This window comes from Canis aureus, chromosome 17, assembly GCF_053574225.1.
Source record: "Canis aureus isolate CA01 chromosome 17, VMU_Caureus_v.1.0, whole genome shotgun sequence".
Taxonomy (NCBI): Eukaryota; Metazoa; Chordata; class Mammalia; order Carnivora; family Canidae; genus Canis; species Canis aureus.
Genome location: NC_135627.1, coordinates 50,242,769 through 50,266,396, shown reverse-complemented (window position 1 = coordinate 50,266,396; position 23,628 = coordinate 50,242,769). Strand labels below are relative to the sequence as shown.

Genomic DNA, 23,628 nt, shown 5'->3' with positions numbered 1-23,628 from the left:
GCTGCCTGGATAAACTGCCAAGTCTGGCCAGGGTGTAGGGGTCAGATCCATCTGTAAGGACAGGGCATCTTGTTAACAAGTTAGGTAGAGAGTTTTGGCACTATACTATGTCAGTGCATCTAGGCCAGGGGGCAGGGAAGGGAAATGGTACCTGCCAGTTCCTTTGTTCTTGAGGAAGTTTTCCAGTGATTCCTGCCCCTCCAAGCACATGCTCTGATATTATTAAATAAATCTTGAATACCCCCCAAATATTTTTCAGACTACTATTTTTCTACTGTATCTCAGGGGGGCTCTTTCTTTGGCTGTCTCTTTAAGGGCAGGGGCTCAGTTTCCTTTTGTCCTCCAGCTCTCTCAGAGTGGACCCTGCCAATTTTTAAAGTTCTAGGTGTTTAAGCTCCACTGAGTGTAAAAACTCATGAAGTTAAGCTCCTCTGGTTTTCAAAGCCAAATATTATGGGGGTTTACCTTCTCAGTGAGAGTCCATCATGCCTGAGGTGCCCATTGTAGGATTTACTTGTCTCCTTTCTCCATGCTTGCAGTGGCCCACCATCCCATTGACTATCTCTTGAGTCAGCTTGGTTCCCAACCCTGTCTCCACCCTTCTGTCTTATTTTCAATGTGGCCTCTTGTTTACATTTTGGAACAGAGAGTCTGGTCTGCCAGTCACCAGTTTGTTTTCTGGTTTATTTACTCTGATGTGGGTGTTATCTAGTTATATCCATATAATGAAGTAAGCCCAGGAACTTCATACTCTGCCATCTGCCCTAGAACTTTTCTGTCTGTGTGTTTTTATTTATTTATTTAGTTAGTTTTCTTTTTTTTTTAAGACTTTATTTATTCATGAGAGACACACAGAGAGAGAGGCAGAGACACAGACAGAGGGAGAAGCAGGCACCATGCAGAGAGCCCAACATGGGACTCGATCCTGGGTCTCCAGGATCATACCCTAGGCTGAAGGCAGCACTTAACCACTGAGCCACCCAGGCTACCCTGTCTGTGTGTTTTTAAATGTCAAGACAAATTCCTTTGGATCCTTTCTACCTCCATATTAATATTAGAATGAGCTCACTAATTTTATTTTTTTAAGTCTACCAGGATTTTGGTTCTGATTGCATTGAATATGTACACAATTTAGGGATAATAAAGATTACATATTGCCTTGCAGTTCATGAATATAGCATATCTTTCTTTCCTTTAGAAGTGTTTTGTAGTTCTTAGCAGAAATATTGCACATTTTCATTAGATTTATTCTTAGTTATTTCATGTATTCTGTGCTATAGTACGTACTATTATTTTTGTTTTAAAATTGTTGCATGCTGGAATTTAATTTTATACTACTCTTGTATCCTGCAATTTTCCCAATATTATTTACTATTTCTAATAGCTATTTTGCATATTCCAAATGATTTTTAAATATATAACTGTGGCTATATTTTTCCCTTAATATTTATTATTTTAAAAATTATTTATATTACCTTATTGCATTTGTAATGGTTTTCAGTACAATGATAAATAGAAGAGGTAAGCACTTAGCAGATATCCTTTTCTTTTTTATTTAAGAGTGGAATGCTCAGTGTTTTCTGTTAGTGATGATGTTAGCTATAGATTTTTAATGCAGATCCTTTTATCAGAGTGAGAAAGTTTCCTTAATTCTAGATACTGAGAAATTTTTAAAATTTTATGAGATGTAATATTTTTCAATTTTTTCCTCTGTATTTTAGTTATCATATACTTTAGTGTGCTATATTACAATGATTGGTTTTACTATTTTGTTCATTTTATAGGAGTATTGTTGACAAAAATTTTACAATCATTTCAGGTATACAACACAGTGATTCAACATCTCTGTTATGCTTATATTCAACACAAGTGTAGCTACTATCTATGACCGTGTAAAACTATTACAATGCCATTGACTATGTTCCCTATGTTGTAAATTTTATTCCACGACATTCATTCTTTATTGTTTGTTTGTTTGTTTGTTTTGATATTCATTCTTTAACTGGAAGTCTGTACCTCCTACTCTCTTTAACCCATTTTGCCCAACGATTGATTTTAAAATGTCAAACCAACTTTACATTCCCGGATTAATCCTACTTGGTTATGATATATAACCTTTTTACATATGGTTAGATTCAATTTGATATATTTTTAAAATATTTTATTTTTTCATGAGAGAGAGACAGAGGCATAAGCAGAGGAAGAAGCACATTCCCTGCAGGGAGCCTGATGTGGTACTCAATCCCAGGACCTGGGATCATGACCTGAGCCAAAGGCAGATACAACCACTGAGCTACTCAAGTGCCCCTCAATTTGATAATTTTTTGTTGAGAATTTCACATCTATGTTCATAAAGGTTATTTTTCTCTGATTTTTCCTTTTTTTATAATGTTTTTAATATCAAAGTTATCGTGGGCTTATCAATTGAAATATAAATTATTCTTTCCTCTCAATGTTTGGAAAAACTTTCTTCATGATTTGTGATATTTATTCTAAAAATTATTGATAAAATTCACTTAGAATTTCAGTCCTGGAATTTTTGTGGAAAGATATTTGAATATGAATTCAGTATCATTAACAGATATAATATTAAGGTATTTCTTTCTATTTATACCAATTTTGGCAAATTATATTTTCCAAGAACTTTCTCTATTTCATTTGTCTAATTTATTGATGTAAATTTTTCCTTAATACTCCCTAATTATATTATGTCTATAGAATTTATACTATCTTTTATTTCATCATTGATATTAGTAGTTTTTGCTTTTTCACTATTTTTTCTTTATATATTTTGCTAGAAGTTTGAGAATAATTTGCTTTATTCACATAATCAGTTTTGACAACAGAACTTATTCTAAATCTATTGCCTATATTGTTAATTTCCATGCATTTTTATTATTTCTGATTTCTAAATTTTAAGTACCTCTGTTTTTCTGATTTCTTTTTTTTAAAGATTTTATTTATTTATTTTTTTGAGAGAGAGAGAGAGAGAGAGAGAGAGAGAGAGAGGCAGACACACAGCCAGAGGGAGAAGCAGGCTCCATGCAGGGAGCCTGATGTAGGACTCGATCCCGGGACTACAGGATCACTCCCTGAGCCAATGGCAGGTGCTAAACCACTGAGCCACTCAGGGATCCCATCTTTTTCTGATCTTAAAGAGGAATCTTAGATCACTGATTTTTTTTTTTTCCTACACGCTTTTAAAGCTATAAGATTCCCTATAAGAACTGTTTTAATTATATTTCAAAATGTTATGATGTGGGCAGCCCTGGTGGCTCAGTGGTTTAGCGCCGCCTTCAGCCCAGGGTGTGATCCTGGGGACCTGGGATCGAGTCCCTCGTCGGGCTCCCTGCATGGAGCCTGCTTCTCCCTCTGCCTGTGTCTCTGCCTCCTCTCTGTGTCTCTCATGAATAAATAAATAAAATCTTTAAAAAATGTTATGATGTGCTTTCATTAAAACTTAAATCTTTTAGTATCTATTGACTTTTTAAAATTTGTTTTATTTGTTTAGAAGTGTGTTAATTCCCAAAATTGGGGGGAATTTTTTGGATGTCTTACTGCTATTGATTTCTAATTGAATTCTGCTGTTGTCACAGAATAAATTTTGTATGATTTGAATTCTTTTAAATTTGTTTAGAATTGTTGTAAGGATAAATATACATTCTGTCTTGAATAATATTCCATGTCCACAGGAGAATAATGCTTATTGTACAGTTGTTGGGTGTAGGGTTTTATAAATCAATATGGGAAGTTGTAGGATAGCGTTATACCTTTACTGATTTTTTATTATTTTTTAAATCAATTACTGGATGAGTTGTTTCATTTCTATGTATGATTATATATTTATCTCTTTTTGCCATTACTTCTATTTTCCCTTCTTCACTATAAAGAATAAGGCAATTGAAACTCAATTATGAACAACTAATTCACATGCAAATTTATGAAGATTTCATAGGAAATTTCTTAGACCAACTATTCTTGGAATTTATAATCTCTCAATCCTAGGAATCATATCAACTTCAAAATCAAACAAAACATATTATTCCTTTTCAGGGAAATAGGATTACATTATACACAGGATGTGATATATAGTATGGAACTTAAGATATATAAAAGTCTGAAAGGACATGACTAGATTTAAAGGTGAATAGAATAAAGAAAAAATCCTTAAAAATTGTGAAAAATACTAAAGTTATTAATTGTTTAGCCAAGGTTTGCAAAAATTTCCCATGTTCTAAAAGAGTTGGATGAGTTATTTTGGTCAATTAAAATCAATAAGGTGTCCATTTCTCCCAAAAGATAAAATTTTAGTGTGTTCAAATTATGTTTGTTTTGAAATAAGTAGAACTGATACACAAACTCACATTCATTGAACATATATATACAAATAAGCCTTCCAAACTTAACTTCCCCACTAATCTTTTAAAAATGTGTAATGTAGGTCTTAAGAGTAATTTCTAATAGTATTATATACCTCAGTTAACCTGTAAATTCATCTTATATTTGTATTTTAATAAGTCAAAATGTTTGTAAAGAGCTGAAGCTTGGTATGCTTGATTATATTCTTATAAGTAGATCAACCTATAAGTGTACAATAGTTACTATGTATTTTACTCAATGGCTGTGTAAGCAAAAAGGTATAATTAGCACATTTATGAATGCTATGTCTATGTTCCACTTTTGAGGGGAGTTTGTTTGTCAATGAGATTGTGCTCAGTACTCTATATTATAGAATTATAAGCTTCTATATTTGTAACCTTCCCTAAAAAAGAAGTCAGTCAAATTTTCTAAATAGCAAAGAGTTGGTATTTTAATCACTAGGGTTTGTCCTTGTGTTTTAAAAAGGACACATTTTTAAAATATGAGACTGTTCCCTCAGCCCTGAAACAGAAAGCTAAATATAATTTAAACCTCACTTCACTGTCAAGGTGATAACTATAATCCTCAAAGCTTAGCCACTGCTGTAAGTATTGTGCAGAAGCTGATGTTAGTGTGTTGTATGCCATCTAAAAGAGATTGTGATTACATCAGTTGTCCTTTGAAAACAACTCCTGATGACAGTTTATCCTTGGATCACTTGTTGCTAATTTCATAATTTATAATACAATGAACATAATACTTATAAAGCAACTACAGTATACCAATTATTTGTCAATGTATTAGAGCTATGTAGATATTTATGTTAGTCTCTGCTCTCAAGAAGTTTGCTTTCTATTTGAGCAAAATGGAAAGCCTGTGTTGGCCAATACTGTCTATTTTAGTCCAACTATTCTGCAAGATGAGGTATTATATTCCTAATATCTATGAGGAAATTAAGGCTCTGAAATGATCAATAACTTGCTGTATATCCAACAGTGGTGAGTGGAAGAACCAAATTCAGATAGTTCTCTCTGACTTTCCAACTTACGTTCTTTCTGTTTTCAGTACTTGCATGCCCCCAAGGGCTTTGATGTACAGTGAAGAATCTTCACTTCTTCAATCTTCTCTCAAAGGGAAGACCTATTTTCTGCCTTCTCTGTGAGGATGGTTGCTTATCTCTTCACTCTTAACTTTCTAAGGAAGCCAGTGATACCGCCTTTATTGTCATAATTGCCATCTTCTTCAAATCCTAGATTTCCAGGATTAAAGAGTTCCTTACAAGTTGTCTAATCTAGCCCCTTTCTTGTACAATTAATGCATTCAAGATCAGTGAAGCAGAGACTTCACAGGCAGACCACTGTTAGCAGCACCAGAAACAGCATTTTATCTAGACTTCCAGCAACATCCCCTTTCCATCAGACCATGTCATTCTTCCTCAGATGTACTCTCTATGCTCTTTTGTTTCCTATTCTTTATCATGCTTAGTCTTCAAATAATACAAGTGTTGATACAGTCAAATATTTGCCATCAGTCTGTTATATTGCTACATTTTCTCAAAGAGGGAAATAACAGAGTAATATATTGTTCTGATTTTTTTATGATTCTTTATATATATTATTGAATGTTTCTACTTAATGATTCTGGTTAACAAGTTCTGTGTGTTCTCTATGATTAAGGCTAGTTTGCACACCTAAGGTAGATTTAACTCTTACAAAGCTAAATTTACATAGGTCCATGCTTCGAAGACAATTGACAGTTTCAGTTCAACTTTAGTTTTTAACTACATCTCTGCCTGGAAAAATGTGCTTGGTTTTTACATAATTCGGGGTGATTTTTGCTTTTATATAGTAAAAATGTTTTTGCTTCTGCATAAATCTTACTATGATTTAAAAAAAAAAAGCTATCTCTAGGTATTTTCATTGGCTCTCAATTTTACTGATATCTCAACCAAATAGTAACTGCTTTTCTATAAATTACAAAAACAAACAAACAAAAAGAAAAGGACACTCCTTTCACTGATTTAAAAAAGAAACTCCTTTCTCTAGGTTGACAAACTCTATGTCCTATCACATAGGAGCCATGACTTGGCAATCTAGATGAAGACTGGATTTGAGACTCCATTTCTTCTGTTGGTCAGATGTCTCTTTACAACAAACCACTGGAGGTATATTCTCAACCATGTGAATTAATCATGGAATTGCTTGGTAATACCCAGGACATGTCACTAAATAATGTCTCTAAATGGCCAAGACAGAAAATATAACAACTATACTAAAAAAGTCTCTTGAGGTACCAGGTTTTATGCAATCTGGACCCTACTTTAGTAATTAGTCAGTAAAGATGGTTATTATTTGTATATATGCATATGCATTTTCAGATTTGTTTAACACTGACTCCCTCTGATTTCACATTGAATACATTTGTCCAAGTTTTGTTATCTACTCTAAGATGATGCTTTCACTGTCACTATTTGTGTTAAGAAAACAACATGTCTGATCTCAAACAGATTTGTGATGATAAATAGAAGATAAATCATAGTCACTATTTCATTGTATTTTTCGGAGTAGTTTCAAAGGACCTTATACTTAATAAGTAGCCAAGCATTTCTAAATACTTCAGTATAAGTAGTGGCTTATATTTATCAATTCAGTTCGGAGCAGTGGCTTATATTTATCAATTCAGTTTGGATACTATCTGCTAAAAATGCATAAGTAATTTAGTACACTGATATAGATTCTAAAAGATTATTATAAGTGAAGATTACATTATTAAGATTCTTACAGTTACGTTTCATATAAAAACAAACACTAAAAGGGATAGAAGCTAACATTAATACATTATACCAATCCTACAGAGAGTTAACATATGAAAATGTAGGAGACTAATCTCCTTTATTGTCATGTTAATGCAAAATATTTGCATTTTTGGCATTCTTAATAGCATTACATGTGTGGATTTTTTTTTAATTGCCCTTCTGTGTACTAGCAAGGACTAGTGATGTCTTATCACCTACGCACTGTCAGTGAAACTTTATGGGCCTATGAATGTCCCTGTATCAGGCTGCCAGAGTTTTTCTTTTTTTCTGTATTTCCTAAGAAGTAATGTGTTTCTAAAAACTGAAGTAAGTGGGATCCCTGGGTGGCGCAGCGGTTTGGTGCCTGCCTTTGGCCCAGGGCGCGATCCTGGAGACCCGGTATCGAATCGAATATCAGGCTCCCGGTGCATGGAGCCTGCTTCTCCCTCTGCCTATGTCTCTGCCTCTCTCTCTCTCTCTCTGTGACTATCATAAATAAAAAAAAAAAGTCTTCAAAAACAAAACAAACAAACAAAAAAAACTGAAGTAAGCTTTTCAAAACCTGGGAATTCATTTAAGATCTGCCACTTACCAGTCAAATAAACTTTGAACATCAACAACCCTAATAAAGCTCACATTTCCAGTTACAAATTGAGCCAAGAAATATTTGCTCTGGCTTCCTTTTTATGCTTAAGTTGTTCAGAGCAAATTAAAGCAATATACGAAAGTATTTTAAACTTGTGAAGTCCCATGCAGAAATAATATGTAATTATTCGAAGTCTATTAGGTTGTACTTTGAAAAATGGCTTGACTTCTGCTTATTGACATCATTTATCATACATGGAATGTGGTCAGCCAAAACACATCAGAATATCATATTTTAGCTAATCCACTTTTATCAAGTTTTAGGTCAATAAATCATGCACCCACATTTTCCAGTGTGTTGATTCCAAATGTGTTATATAATTCTCCAAGGTTGGAATGTGGTGGGTCATGCTTCCCCCTGAATGAACGAAAGAATTTTCCTCTATAATACTGAAAATGTATCCTGAGTACAGGTGGAAAAATGTGGTAAACCATCCATTGCATATTTTTTAAAATAGCAGTTTGTGTTCATTAGGTTGCTCTTTTCTCTTATCCTCTTCACACAAGCTGTTTCATACTATACTTCCAAGCAAATGTCAGTATACTTAGCTCTTTCATAGAACTCATTCATATACAGATAAGCATTCATACCTCAAGGTTTAAAAACCACTCAGTAGGGGGATCCCTGGGTAGCTCAGCGGTTTGGCGCCTGCCTTCGGCCCATGGCATGATCCTGGAGCCCCGGAATTGAGTCCCACATCAGGCTCCCTGCATGGAGCCTGCTTCTCCCTCTGCCTGTGTCTCTGCCTCTCTCTCTCCCTCTCTGTGTCTATCATGAATAATAAATAAAAATAAATAAATAAAAACATTCAGTGAAGTCCAAGGGATTAGACAGCACAACTATTTCCTTACAGTGCCTTTTCCATCATTGAGGTCTTACATTTGTCTATATTATTTTTATTAGGAGGTGTTCTATATGCACAGAGTGATAGATTCATAAATACAAGTGGTGAGCAAAGAATGTGTTTCCCTTTAATACTCTCTCTTTATCCCTAGTCTTTTGCAGAAATATCCAGTCAACAATGATCATTTCAGATGTATCTCTGAATATCTAAATGCTTTCATAATGTATACACTCTCTTAGAACTTGCATTTTTCCTGAATTATGTATCTTGGTTGTCACTGATAACAGTTTTTGTAGATATTTTTAATTTCTAATGGCCATAATAGCATTAATCCATTATATAATTATATGTAATTTATTTAACTAATAATCTCTTCACCTATTTACATTGTTTTCAATATTTTGCTACCATAAATAATATTGATATAAATATCCTTATGGAAATACCTTGTGCTTAAGTGTGAAAACTCCTGCAGGATACAATTCTAAAAATGAAATGAATATCAAATGTTATATGTGACTTATCTGCCTACTTAAAAAAAACAACAACAGATTTTCATTATGTGAGCCCACGTGCCCCCATTCCATCATGAACACAGTGTTTAATCAACCTTTCATACTTTGCAATTGTGATAGCTGAAGAATCATGTCTCAGTTTCAATTTTGAATCAATTTTACTATAGTAGAATTTTTATACAGCATTTTTCATATGCTTAATTCTTTTGCATTTATTTTTGTATAAACTATCTTTGTCTAACCTTTGCCAATTTTTCTATAGGAATTTTCACAGATTTTCATTGCTTTCTAATGGCTCATAGTAAATTAAGAGTTATATTTTGCCTGTCAAATGGCTCAATATCTTTAGTGTGTCACTGACTTTTAATCTGGATAACATTTTTCATACAAGAATCTTAAAAATGCTGTGTAGTCCATTATCTTACTTTAAGATTTCTTCTTAATTCTGCATTATATTTGCAAAGATTCATCCACTATCATATTATGAAAGATACCTTCCAATTTTATGATATTTTTACCATTTAATTTTTTTCATTTAACTATTTTACCCACCTCATGCCCACCTCATGTTTATTTTGTACTAAGGAGTGATATAGATTTAAATAAATTCATATTTATTGTGGTATTTTTTTTCACGTGACTGGCAAATGTTCCCATTTCTATGTAAGAATGAATTATTTCTTCAGAAATTGAATATTACCTTTATTATAAACTAAATTTCTGTTTGGGCATTTGTTCCTGAGTCCTCCCTGCTATTCCACTCCATCTCTTTGTATTTATTTGCATAAGTACTCAGTTGCTTTGGTCTCTAAAACTATATACATATTGAAATCTCTTACAGGGCTAGTTCCTACCCAATATTCTTCTTTTAAAGAAACTTCCTGGCAATTCTTGAAAGATTTTATTACAAGTAAACCCTATAATTAGCTTTCTTTGTTCCAAATAAAAATCACCTTGGCATACTTTTATTAATGCATTAAATTTATGATTCACTTATGGAAAACTTACATCTTTATAATACAGAGTCAAGGAAAATGGATGGCCTTCTATTCAACTACTCTTTTAAGTCTCCCATTTCATTTTAGCTTATCTCTTCTACTTTTACTGTTAAGATTTTCCAAAGAAAATTCATCTTATTCCGTTACTGTCATAAATGGGCTATTTTCTTTATGCTTTCTAGATGTATAAATTTGTGTGTGTGCGTGTACCTCTTATTTTTTACTCAGGCAATTAACTAAAATTATATTCCATAATAATTTTTCAATTTATTTATGCATATTTTAAGGGAAAATTCCATCACTTAAAGTATCTGTAACTTTGATTTTTTTTCTCTAGTCTAAATGTGTCAAATAATTACTCCCAAAAATGTAATGTATTTTTGATATCAGAATTCCTTTAAGTGTTCTTGCCTTTATTGGCAAAACTTCTAATTCTCCATTAAAAATGATACTGCCTATGTTTCTAGCCACATAGCTACCTATGTCTATATAGCAATATGTGCATACATATGACGCAGGTTTTGTAAGTATGTAAATATATATAAAACTGTTTTTTTTTTTTCTTTCACCAGGTGCGTTTCACAACATTTGTATATTACTCTTCAAGGACAGCATGAAAGCAGGTGGTTTCTTCTGGGACTCAGTCAAGTCTTACGTAGGGTTTGCTGAATTATCTAACCATAGAAAAGTAAAACTCACAGGCTCTTTCCTCTAGTTTATGTAAAGTAAAGCTCCTCAATGCAGAGTGAATATAGCATTGTATTGAAAAACAGAAAAGTTTTCTCTTTTGAGGAGGGGGTTGGATGATGGAAAGTGAAAGTGAGGATTTTTCTGTCTCAAACAAAAGAACACGCCCCATCAGTGGTAGGCAGAATGAGAGTTGTAACTCAAGTCTGCTACTAAACGTGTGACATTAGTACATTGCTTACCTTTTTTCCCCTCATTTAAAATATATGAACGTTAGAGTAGATAATGCCAATATATTTTTCGTATTTAACTTTATTTAAATCCTGTCATTTAATGCAAACTTTAAGGTGACTACATGGCAAGCTAGATTACAAAACGAGATTATAGTCTCCATTTATGCATCTTTATTCCCTACAGGTTCAAAATTTAGAGAAATAATGTACTTCAAAGCTTCTGTGTCTGCTTATTTGATCCTCATTTTCATTTGTATGAAAAATGAGAAATGAATTCAGAATATATTTCTGTTTAATTTTGTAGTCTGCCAAGCTTTTTCTAATTTTGTTGAAAAGTTTAAACTTTTATATAAGGTTAAGCTCTACTGAGATGCAGATTTCTTGGAAATTAAAATGAAGGACTGGAAAAATAGCAGTTTGTTTGACAAGGAGAGGGCAGGTCCTAATACTTCTAGTTTTTCTTGGACACTAGTAAATCTCAGTATTATAGTAATTTAACATAATCATCCAGAATTGTGATGAGATGTTTTTCTTCTGCTAAGCAGGCACATTCATCATTATTACCCTTGCCAAGTCATTTTAGTGCGCAGAATTTGATATAACAGAATATCTGTATATGTTTCTTTGTGCAGGGCACATGCTTGTCATCAGTTAAGCTTGAGGTCTACAGGGTGGAGGCAGTGAGACGTGGGCTCGCCACACAACTCTCTATCGAATTTCTTGAAAACTCGATTCAGTGTCACCCAAGAGCCTATGAAACATGAGCAGTAAGGAAGGATGACTAATAAAAAACTCCTGGCAAGCAGCCAATCTTTCTGCAGTGAAGCTCTGCTCACTTTAATGTAGCTCCACTGGGCTGGATACATGTGGAGGATGGATGACAGCAGGATGCTGAAACAGCTGCTAGGTGATAAGCTGAAGTGGGCCAATGCATGTGGGCTGGGAAGGAGGAGTACAGATATTAGTAGCCCTTTAGCAAATGTCCTACCACCACACTATAGCATCATGGTGCTGTCTAGTTGTAGACTGATACTAAACAATAACATCAGAGAATCTATCTTGTCCTATAAGTTTCAAAAAAGTATTTTTCCCCAAATAATATTAGGAAAGCAAAGAAACAGAGACATAGTTCTGAGAGTGCCGGACTTACTTTTATTTTGACATGCACTCCCTTAAACATGTAAACAGACAGATATCTAAATGTTTTGATTTTTCTTCTATAAAATCAGCAGGTTCCACATTTCCAGCTTTCAGAATATGTCCTTGTAGCTTCCTTTTCAAATCCTGTAAATCAGCATGAGAAAAAGAATGGCATGAGCTAAAGTAAGGTAATAAAAAATGAAAGAACAATTAAGAAGTAAAAAGAGTCTGCAGTACTTTTCTAAGTCCTCTCCTGGAGGGTTTTGTGCATTTTTAGAGATTAAATTAGTCTTAAGTTGGTGCTAAGGCTTAAAGTTGTTGTCTGAAAGAATAAGCATTATGTTGTGAGAAAAATATACTGAAGAATTTTTACCGTTTAGAGGAAATACGCTATATCTGAAAGCCCATTTATGTGCATCCAGTTATCACCAAGAACAATAGAGCATGACTTACTGGTTGAATGACCCACACCTCGACTCCAAATTTGAAGCTGATGAGATGATTGTGTCATATATTAATGTACAGTTTACACATAGGACTGGATTTTTTGCAATTAATGTTTGGGGATGTTGTCCTTAAAATCAAGATATTTCAGACATCTTCCAAGCCTTTCAACCAACAACCACCATCCATTCATTTACTTACATTTTTGTTGTGCATCTACCATGTACATGACACAGTACAAGGGATGGAGTATACAACAATGAATAAGAAATATGTAAACTCCTGGAATTTGTATATATATTGTCTAAAGCCTACTTTATTTGGTATTGTTAAGGGATGCCCAGTCATACAATACATGACACCTATTTATAAAATACTAACACTTTCAAAGGAGAAATACAAACCATATAAAAAGTAAATATGAGATGATATGTAATAATTATGATTTCTTTAGAACATACACACGTTTTGAATAAAGGTCCAGATAATAAATATTTTATACTCTGTGGGCCAAAAATTCTGTGTTATAACTACTCAACTCACAAAAGTACCACAGACAATGAACAGAGTATTCACAGAAAAAGATAGTGCACTAGATTTGCCATTTTTTATAATTGTTCAATTCCTACCTCAGAAAACAATTTGTATAGGAGTTAGGGAAGTAAGGTAATTACAAAAGTACATGAGAAGGTACACTGGATCTTAAATGTTGGAGAGAAAGTGGCTTATACTCATTTTACAGTATTTCAGCAAAATAATTAGAATATATCCTACATCTTCTTATTGACAGTGCATAATGCATTTATCTAGAACCAAACTCTGCTACCCACATCAAATTTAACTCTATCTTTCCAAGCCCAGGTCTTTCTATATGAGGCTGTGTCCTCTGGTTTTGAGCTTGATGCCTAGAAAAGACTTACTCCTTGGATCTCTAAACACTTAATGGACAATCACAAATTGACTACATTAAGACTCAGATCTTAGGTTGTTTATTTATTTTTTTAATTCTACCAAAATTAACACACAGGGTTATATTAGTTTCAGGTTTACAATATAGTGCAACACTCATATACATTACTCAATGCTCATTACAGTAAGTATACATGTAATACCCTTTACCTCTTTCTCCTGTGCTCAACCTACCTACCCTCTGGTAATCATAGGCTTGTGCTTTATAGTTTTCTTGGCTTTTCTCTTTTTTCCCATTGTTTTGTTTCTCATATTCCACATATGAGTGAAATCATATGGCATTTGTCTTTCTCTAGACTTACTTATTTCACTTTGCATTATACCCTAGAGATTCATCCATTTTGTACTAAATGGCAAGATTTCAGTATTTTTAATGGCTGAGTAATATTCCATTGAATATGTATACCACCTCTTCTTTATCCATTTGTTCTCCGGTGGACACTTGGGCTGTTTCCATAATGTGGCTGTTGTAAATAAAGATACAATGAACATAAGGATGCATATATCCTTTTGAATTAGATTTTAATATTCTTTGGTTAAATACCCAGTAGTGTGATAGCTAGGTCATAGGGCTGTTCTATTTTTAATTTTTGAGGAACCTCAATACAGTTTTCCACAGTAGCTGTACCTGTTTGCATTCTCCCCAAATGTGCATGAGGGTTCCATTTTCTCCACAACCTTACCAACATCTATTGTTTCTTGTGCTTTTGATTTTAGCCATTCTGACACGTGTGAAGTAATATCACATTGTGCTTGTCATTGACATATCCCTGATGATGAGTGATGTTCAGCATGTTTACATATGTCTGTTGACCATCTGCATATCTTCTTTAGAGAAATGTCTATTCATGTCTTCTGCCCATTGTTATTTGGATTATTTATTTTTTGGGGGGGTGAGTTTTATAAGTTCTTTATATAGCTTTGACACTAGCCCTTTATCCCATAGTTCATTTGCAAATATCTTCTCCCATTACACATGCCATCTTTTAGTTTTGTTGGTTGTTTCCTTCATTGTACAGAAAATTTTTATTTTGAGATAGTCCCAATAGTTTATTTTTCCTTTTCCTTTCCTTGCCTCTGGAGACACATCTGGAAAAATGTTGCTTGACTGGTGTCAGAGAAATTATTGCCTGTGCTCTCTTCTGAGATTTTCATGGTTTCAAGTCTCATATTGAGGTTTTTAATCTATTTTTAGTTTATTTTTGTGAATGGTGAAAGTGGTCCAGTTTCATTCTTTTGCATATGGCTGTCCAGTTTTCCCATCACCATTTGTTGAAGAGACACTCTTTTTGCCATTGCATATCCTGCCTCTTATGTCATAGACTAATTGGTCATACAAATGTGGTTTAATTCCTGGATTCTCTATTCTGTACTATTGATCTATGTGTCTATTTTTGTGTCAGTGCCATACAGTTTTGATTACTAGAGCTTTATAGAATATCTTGAAATCTGGCATTGTCATACCTCTAGTTTTGTTCTTTTTTCAAAATTGCTTTGGCTATTCAGGGTCTTTTGTGGTTCCATATACATTTTAGGATTACCCTAGTTTTGTAAAAAATGCTGGTGGTATTTTGATAGGGATTGCATTAAATCTGTACATCACTGTGAGTCATATAGACATTGTAACAATATTTTTCTCTCAATACATGAGCATGGAATATCTTTTCAGTTTATTAAGGCATCTTTAATTTCTCTCCTCAATGTTTTATGGTTTTCAGAGTACAGGTCTTTTACATCCTTGGGTAAGTTTATTCCTATTATCTTTGGTGAAATTGTAAATGGAACAGTTTTCTTAATTTCCTTTCTGCTACTTTATTATTGTATAGAAATTCAGTGAATTTCTATGTGTTAATTTTGTATCCTATGATCTTATAAAATCATTTGATAGTTCTAGTATTTTTTTTTTTGTTAATTACTTAGGATGTTCTATATATTATGTCATCTGCAAATAGTGACAGTTTTATTTCTTCCATAGCCATGTGGATGTCTTTTGTTTCTTTTTCTTATCTGATTACTGTGATTGGACTTCTAGTACTATGATGAATAAGTGGTGTGAGTGGATATTCTTGTCTTGTTCCTGATCTTAGGGGAAAAACTCTCAGTTTTCCATCAAGGAGTATGATGTTATCTAGGATTTTTCTATATATGGTTTTTATTATGTTGAGGTATGTTCCCTTAGTCCTATTTTGTTGAGGATTTTTATCATGAATGGATGCTGTACTTTGTGAAAAGCTTTTTCTATATCTATTGAAATAATTATATGGTTTTGTCCTTTCCCATGTTGATGTGATGTATCACATGGATTGATTCAAGAATATTGCAGCATCCCAGAAATAAATTCGACATGATCATGGTGAATGATTTTTTTACATGTATTGTTGGATTCAGTTTGCTAATATTTTGTTGAGGATTTTTGCGTCTATGTTCATCAGAGGTATTGGTCTATAATTGTATTTTTGTAGTGTCCTTATCTAGTTTTGATGTCAGGGTAACATTGCTTTCATAGAATGAATTTGGAAACTCTCCTTCCTATTCTAAGTTTTGGAAGAGTTTGAGAAGGGTAGATACTAACTCTTCTTTAAATGTTTCCTAGAATTTGCTTGTGAAGCCATCTAGTCCTGGACTTCTGTTTGTTTGGTACTTTGGGATTACTAATTCAATTTCTTGCTGGTGACTGGTCTGTTCAAATTTTCTATTTCTTCTTGATTCAATTTTGGGAAGTTATATGTTTCCAGGAATTTCTCCATTTCTTCTAGGTTGTCCAATTTGTTGGCATACAGTTTTTCATCATATTCTCTTATAATACTTTGTGTTTCTGTGGTGTTAGTTTCTTCTCATTTCTGTTTTTGAGTCCTCTCTCTCTCTCTCTCTCTGTTTTTATAACTGGCTAAAATTTCATAAATTGTTCTGATCTTTTCAAAGAACCAGCTCATTGTTCATTCATCTGTTATGTTTCTAATTTCTATTTCATTTATATCTATTTCTGCCCTAATCTTTAGTATTTCCTTCCTTCAACTGGGTTTATTCTTCTTTTTCTAGACCATTCAGATGTAAGGTTAGGTTGTCCATTTGAAATTTGTATTGCCTTTTGAAGTAGGCATGTATTCATATAACATTCCCTCTTAGAACAGCTTTTGCTATATCTCATAAATTTTGGAATGTTGGGTTTTCATTTTTCATTTCCTCTTTCATTTTTTTGTTGGACCAATTCATTGTTTTATAGCATGTTATTTAATTTATCTCTATGTTATTTAATCTCTGTGTTCTTTCCATGTTTTTTCTTGTGGTTGATTTTTAGTTTTATAGCATAGGAAAAGATACATGGCATGACTTCAATCTTTTTAAATTTGTTTAGACTTGTTTTGTGACCTAATATGTGATCTGTTCTGGAAAATGTTCTATATGCACTTGAAAAGAATGTGTATCCTGCTGTTTTAGGATGAAATTTTTAAAATATATCTATTGGATCCATCTGGTCCAATATGTCATCCAAAGCCACTTATTCCTTATAATTTTCTGTTTGGATAATCTATCCATTGATGTAAGTGGGCATTAAAGTCCCCTGCTATTATTGTATTACCATTGATTATGTCCTTTATATTTGTTAATAGATCCTTTATGTATTTGGGTCTCCTTTGACAGTATAGATACTTATAATTATTATATTTTCCTGTTGTATTGTTCCCTTTATGATTATGTGGTCTTCTACTTTGTCTCTTATTGTAGCCTTTCTTTCAAAGTTTTATAGAAGTATTGCTATCTTGACTTTCTTTTCACTTCCTTTGGCATGCTAAATGCTTTCTCATGCCTTCACTTTCAATTTGTATGTGTCTTTAGGTCTGAAATGAGTTTCTTTTAGGCAGCTATTATTTCCTCAAATAAAATTTCTTCCCCTCTTTTCTCTCTCTTCTTTTTCTTGGTTCCCTATAGTAGCCATATGAATGTTATTATTCTTGATGGTGTCACTGCGTTCCTTTTTTAAATAAAAGGAAAAAAATAATTTTTCTTTCTTTTGTTCAGCTTGATTGCTTTCTATTACTCCATCCTCCGGGTCACTGATTTGTTCTTCTGCTTCCTCTAGTCTATGATTTATTTCTGCTAGTGTATTTTCAATTTCATATATTGCATTCTTTGTTTCTCATTGGTTATTTTTCATGTTTTCTATCTCTCTATTGATGATCTCAGTGAGATCCTCCACTCTTTCTCATCTCTGTTCTTTCAGTTCTCTTGCTGTGATTTTGTCCTGTGCTTTTGTTTGGGACATGTTCCTCTGTCTTTTCATTTGTTTAACTCTGTGTAGGAAATTGAGTTACATCTCCTGTTCTTGCAAGTAGTAGCCTTATGAAGAAGAGGTCCAGTGGTCCCCTGTTTTGCAGTGGCCCTATTCACCAGGACCTGGCCCTTCAAAGGCTTCTCCTTTAGGTGCTGGGTGTGCCCTACTGTTGTATCTGAGCCATGTTTGCCCTCAGGATAGTCATCTGTAATTGCGTTAATGAGCCAGTCTGCAGCTGCCTTGAGCTTGAGTTGAGGCAGATCAGACATTCACTATCATGGAGGTTGGACTTCAGGACATTCTCCTGTGTTGCCCCCTGAGAAGTTTTCATTGGTGGGTAGGTCCTGCAGTCATACCAGATATATACCCTCATGCCACTGTTGTGACTGCAATATAAATTATGTATCTTGTTATTTCCCCCTTTCCCTGTGGCAAGGAATCACTTTGGAGTAGTGCTGTCCCCTGTCAAGGCTGCTTGCCCACTGTTATGCTTATTGTGGCATTTTGGGTGGAGTTCTGCAAAGTTGGATTGGAGGGGGCTTGATGCAGGTGAATGCAGGCATGGAGTGTACTGTTAACAGGTATATATGTGTAGCCTTCGGAGAACTGCTGAGGTGTTTTGGAGTGGGCACATCTGCAGGAAAGGATAGGGGTGGGGGACACTGTTATAAGCTAGGTGGAGAGTGTTGTTACTGAGCTGGTTCTCGCAGGTGTCCAGGTATCTAGGCTGGATTTCAGAGAAGGAAATGATACCCATCAGCTCTTTTGTTCTTAAGAAGTCTCTTAAATTAAAAAAAAAAAAAAAAAAAAAAAAAGAAGTCTCTTAAATATCCTACCCTGCCAGCAGAAGTTTTGAGATTAGTAAATAAATCTTTCTATACATCCCAGGTGTTTTTCAAACTTGCTTCTGTTGCTTCTATGCTTCATCTCAACAGGGCTGTTTGTTGTGCTGTCTTTTAAGGGTGGGTACCAGTTTACTACAGTTCTCTAGGTCTCCCAGAGAGTGAGCTGATTTTAAAGTTTCAGGTGTTAACTCTCCTCTCACCACCCCCACCCCTGCCGCCCCAATTGTAAGAACTTGAGAAGTTAAGCCCCTCTGTTTTACAAAACTCAGTATTAGGATTTGTTTTCCCAGTGTGGGTCTCTGATGCCAGACTGTCAGATGTGGGGTGTGCTCTCCCTACTTTGTGCCTGTGGTATCCCTTCCTCCCATGCACACTCCCATGAGTCAGTTTGGTTCCTAACCACATCTTCACCCTTCCTACACTTTTCTATGTGGTCTCTTCTCTATGTTTAGCTGTGGAGACTCTGTTCTACCAGCCTTTGATTCATTTTCAAGTTTATTTACACTGATCTAGGTGTTATCTAGGTTTATCCAGGACTGAGATGAGTTTAGGATCATCCTACTCCACCATCCTCCCTGGAATTCTCACATCTTGGTTTTGTATTGGTTGGCAAGCACAGACTTCTGTAGTTGGAAGTGAATTAAAATAAGAAGAAAAAGAATTAAGTATAGGACATGTGTATATGAGAATAGTAGAAAATGGGCTATGATGGGAAAAAGAAAAAAAAATAGGGAAGATTCTCAGAGATTACCACTAACCCTCTTTTAAGGAAACATATTAGCCGTCTTCTAAAGGTCCAGATAACTACAAGTATGTCATTCCCATGGGTAGAAATGACTTCATTAAGACTTGGATGATATTAGAGTTGGGTAATGCCATCTCAATGGAGAGTGCATGGAAAAATTACATATTAGTTGTAAGTTTATGAATATTTCAGTAATTTGAATACACTTTCCTTTTCCATAATACTCTCTATCGTTTCCATAATTAAGCATTAATAATTAAAGTTGGTCTTTGAAGATTTCCAATTATAGTATAAGGATTACAGAACTTTGCCATTACTATTCTTCCTTTGGTAAGTAGTTAAATAACCTACAAATGATTCGTTTTTAAGTACCAAATGTATTTTAAATAAATGCACTAGCAAAATATCTATTTGTATATTACTTGGGACTATCTGGGCAAGATACTTCTAAAAGATCTCAGCCCTTTATGGTTTTGAATGTGTCCATGTTTTCCAAATGACATCCCTCCTGCCAGGTACTTTCCCTTGCAATCTGCCTATTACCCCCCTAATTAACATCTTCTTCCTGACTTCTATCTCATCTTTCTTTTTTTTCTTTTTTTTTTAATTTTTATTTATTTATGATAGTCGCAGAGGGAGAAGCAGGCCCCATGCACCGGGAGCCTGACGTGGGATCCGATCCTGGGTCTCCAGGATCGCGCCCTGGGCCAAAGGCAGGCGCCAAACTGCTGCACCACCCAGGGATCCCTATCTCATCTTTCAAAGGAATTTTTCTTGACCTTCCCAAGCAGGTTAAGTACAAACCACATCTTTACACTATCATGATACTTGTCATATTGATGTCTAATTGCTTATGCTTTTCTATTAGGTAATGAACCCCAGAACACAGAAACTCCTTTTTGTCTCAGTAGCCACTACTTATGCTTAGTACATAGTTGGCACTCAATAAATACTTGGAGGGACAAATGCATGATAAGCTTCTATTGTATTATATAAATGTTATATCCCAGAAGTGATAAGAAAGCATTTTTCCCTTAGTAGTAGTTAATATCCTATTCATCTCACCTTCATATCTTATTTATTCATGTCTGTGTTCAACACACAATTGGAAATAATACATAGGCATTATATACACCATCATCTATAGTGGTAGTATTTCTGATCTTAGACAAAGAAAGGTGGAGCTCATTACTGTCATCATCAGCTATGGTACCTTGGGTAGGTCACTGAGCCATTCTGAGTTTATGCTTCCACATCTATCAACAGGATGATAATAGTATTCTCATGGTGGTTCTGAGGATGGAAAAGATGATTCTGATAATGGCTTTTAAATCACATCATGAAATATAAACCAGCATGATTATTACATTTCTGCTCATATTCAACCTAAGTATCACCAAGTAAAATATCGTTCAAAGCCTCAAGGAGCAGGACCTGCCTTAGAATTTATATGGAATATTATTCCCAATAATTACTTATATGCCCTTCATTGTTATCTTAACTGTTCCTACTGGATATTATATATGCTGCAACAGCTACACATTTCCATAGTATTATCTATTTCTGCCTTTGGTTCTGAATCTCTAATAACAAAGGTAGAATTAAGTATTAATAATTTTCTAACTAAATAAAACTTGGGGACTAATCATAGTTCTTTAGTTTTTAATGAGAATGGTTGGTCTTTAGATAGAGATGTGTTAAATAATCAGTTTACAAAGAACGTATTTACTAGGGATTGGATATGCACACCAGGCTTCCTTTCTAGGTATTCACTTTGCCAGCAGAATAATGATTCTGTCTTCCTCTTGCTTGAAGGAATATGGCTATGCCTCAAGCAGATTCATGCTGTTTAACTCTGCATATCTACTATCTGTGAAAGACAGTTTGGTCTCCAGAATGTTAACTCACATTTACAATGTTTGCAGGAGCTTGCAGTGCAGGAGTGAATCTTAAAAGAGACTTACTGCCACATTCACCACCCATCCTATTTAATAAAATGGAGCAGTGGAGGTATTTTAAAAGTCACATTTGTCTTCAAATCTGAAGGAAAACAGCACATTTCTAAAAGCAGATGGCTTAAAGAGCAGAAGTAATTGCATAGGTCATTCACACAGATCTATGGAAAACTGTACCATACGTAGGTGTGGAAAAATTTTTTTCAGCTAATGTTCTTAATTTTTATTGACAATACTTTTGAAAGAAGATAGCAAAGTAAATCTTTCCAGATAGTGAAGTCAAATCTCACAGTGGGACAGAATTTTTCATCTCCAGATATACCAATAACATGGTCACAGTTTAACCCTGGCTAAAAGCAACAAAATTTTTAATTTTTTTTGTTTGGAGGTGAGTGTTGAAGTCATTCATATATTATAAATTGGAAAGGAATGGGGTTGAAACTTGGGAGGAAGTATATATTGATCTCAGGCATGGGAATGCTTAGTTTGGAGACTTGAGTAATGATAAAGCCCTTGAAAGAACACTGTCACTGGTAGAAGCCTTTCAATAGTGCAGCTTCCACGTGGGAGACTTTCTAAAAACGTATTGTCCCTGAGGAAAAAAGTCAATTCCAACTTTTTCCTTCCAAGTTTCTAGACAAACCTAAACTACAGTCAATTTGGATGCATGAAAAGAGCTGCTAACAAAACAGCTTTTCTTCCATTCTGAATGTTCTATAATTGGAAATGTAAAGAGTAAAATAAGTTATTGCAGTGAAAACAATATGGTCATTGAGTGAGGGGAGGGGTAAGTTTATAGAAGGTGCTCAGAAAAGGACTATTTGGAAATATGACAATGGTATCTTAAAAGATGGGTAAGAGAAAGCCTTGTAGATAGGCTGTGTAAAGGTCCTGAGGGTGCAAATAATTTGTTCTGGATTTGGAACATAGTGAGAGGATGGACAGAAATAATGAGGTAGAAGCCTGATTTCCTAGGGCTTTAAAGCTATTATAACCAGTTAATTAAGAACTCTCAAAGCATAGTGGATAAACATAAAATTTTTATTTAAATCTGTCACTAGATTAAACCATGTTCTGGAAAATCCATTTCTTTCTGTTCCTAAGAGGTGTCTTTCTGGTCATATTTTATTAAAATCTGTCCAATCTACATTAAAACTTTCAGTCATACAAAGAAATGGATATACTCCATGCTCATGAATTGGAAGAATATTGTTAAAATGTCTACACTACGCAAAGCAATCCACATCTTTAACGCAATTCCTATCAAAATACCAACAGCATTTTTTCACAGAGCCATAACAAACCATCCAAAAATTTGTGTAGAACCACAAAAGACCTTAAATAGCCAAACCAATTCTGAAAAAGAAAGCTGGAGGCAACACAGTTGTGGACTTCAAGTTCTGTTATAAAGCTGTAGTAATCGGGTTGCCTGAGTGGCTCAGTGGTTGAGCGTCTGCCTTCGGCTCAGGGATCCCAGAGTCCTGGAATTGAGTCCAACATTGGGCTCCTTGAGTGGAGTCTGATTCTCCTATCCCTCTTCTCTCTCTGTCTCTCATGAACAAATAAATAAAATCTTTTTAAAAAAGCTCTAGTAATCAAAACAGTATGGTACTGGAACAAAAATAGACACATGGATCCATGGAATAGAACAGAAAAGCCAGAAGTGAATCCACAGTGATATGGTCAATTAATCTTCAATGAAACAGGAAAGAAAATCCCATGGAAAAAGAGATGTTATCTTCAACAAATGGCGTTGGGAAAATGGAACAACCATATGCAAAAGAATAAAACTGGACCACCTTCTTAGACCACACACAAAAATGAATTCAAGATGGATTAAAGACCTAAATGTGAGACCTAAAACCATAAAAATCCTAAGAGAGAACACAGGCAGTAATTTCTTTGACACTGGCCATAGCAACTTTCTAGATATGTCTCCTGAGGCAAAGGAAACAAGAGCAAAAATAAACTATCTGGACTACATCAAAATGAAAAGCTTCTGCGCAGCAAAAGAAATAATCAACAAACCTAAAAGGCAGAAATCAGAAAAGGTATTTACAAATGACACATCTGACAAATGGTTAGTATCTAAAATATATAAAAACTTATAAAACTCAACACTCCAAAAATGAATAATCCAATTAAAATGGGTAGAAGACATGAATAGACATTTTTCCAAAG

The 23,628-nt window shown here is 34.3% G+C and overlaps 1 long non-coding RNA gene across 9 annotated transcripts in view; it reads left to right on the top strand.

Moving 5' to 3' along the window:
- LOC144287966 (uncharacterized) overlaps positions 1-23,628 on the top strand; it is an 846,727-nt gene that overhangs the window by 774,577 nt on the left and 48,522 nt on the right. For all 9 annotated transcript variants that reach the window (XR_013355881.1, XR_013355880.1, XR_013355876.1 and 6 more), the window contains one exon: positions 20,120-20,283. This is a non-coding gene — a long non-coding RNA (uncharacterized LOC144287966). The remainder of the gene's footprint in view (positions 1-20,119; positions 20,284-23,628) is intronic.